General features: G+C 58.8%; 1 long non-coding RNA gene across 1 annotated transcript in view; it reads left to right on the top strand.

Annotated features, from left to right (window-relative positions):
* The first annotated feature begins 6 nt into the window (after window positions 1–6).
* LOC114007044 (uncharacterized) overlaps window positions 7–877 on the top strand; it is a 2181-nt gene continuing 1310 nt past the window's right edge. Inside the window, exon 1 of the long non-coding RNA XR_003548701.1 lies at window positions 7–162. This is a non-coding gene — a long non-coding RNA (uncharacterized LOC114007044). The remainder of the gene's footprint in view (window positions 163–877) is intronic.

Genomic DNA, 877 nt, shown 5'->3' with positions numbered 1-877 from the left:
AAAACCCCCCCCCCCCCGAAAAAAAAAAGAGAGAGAGAGAGAGAGAGGACACCAGCGGCTCTCCTCACTATGAATGAACACCACGCTGCCAGGTCTGGACTTCCCCGTGTATCTCCACCCCGAGCAGCTACATCTGTTCCCAGATGGAGGTGGAAGGGTGAGGTTCTGCCGCGGGGTGGCGCGGGCGGGAGTGGACAGGAGCGGGGTGCAGGCGGGGGCAGAGCAGGCTAGTTCGAGCCACTGTGTGAGTCCTGTGGGGACGCAGGCCCTGGGCTGTCTCGGTCTGGAGACATTCCTGGACTTGGCCATTTCAGCCTCGGCTAAAATCTATGAGCTCTAGGAGGAAAGGACCAGACAGACTTGTCCACTGGGAAAAAAACCGACAACAAACCAACCAAAACAACAACGCAATACATCCCGGCTCGGCGGCCTCAACGCAATGGGTTCCCTGGAACACCCGGTGAACTTGGCCAAGAGACTGCGCTGGATGGTACAGCTGGGCGGAGAGAGCACCAGCTCCTTGTCTCTGTTAACACTGGACAGGCCCGGGGATGTTGACCTTTCTGATGCTGATGGCACGGTCAGCACAGCGAGGGGATCCCCTTAGGGAACCTCACACCACAGCTGAGCAAACAGAGCAGGGCCTCACCGCCTCCTCAGAGCCCACCTCTGGACAAGATGCAAGACACGGTCCTTGAAATGAAGGCGGGCAGGCAAGGCCAGCAGGCAAGGCCAGCGTGGGCCCCAGCTCCCGCTCTCTGATACACTTGTCCGTGCGAGGACGCTGCCCTTCCTTGCATTTTGTAACAGTTCCCGACTTCTTCCAACGCTCCTGACTCAACTGGGCACACGGCAGACTGGAAGCTCTCTTCCTGAA

The sequence above is a fragment of the Tupaia chinensis genome, unplaced genomic scaffold, assembly GCF_000334495.1.
Source record: "Tupaia chinensis unplaced genomic scaffold, TupChi_1.0 Scaffold000116_1, whole genome shotgun sequence".
NCBI classification, from domain to species: domain Eukaryota; kingdom Metazoa; phylum Chordata; class Mammalia; order Scandentia; family Tupaiidae; genus Tupaia; species Tupaia belangeri.
The sequence above is the reverse complement of the archived record's forward strand: the minus strand, read 5'-3'. Positions and strand labels throughout refer to the sequence as shown.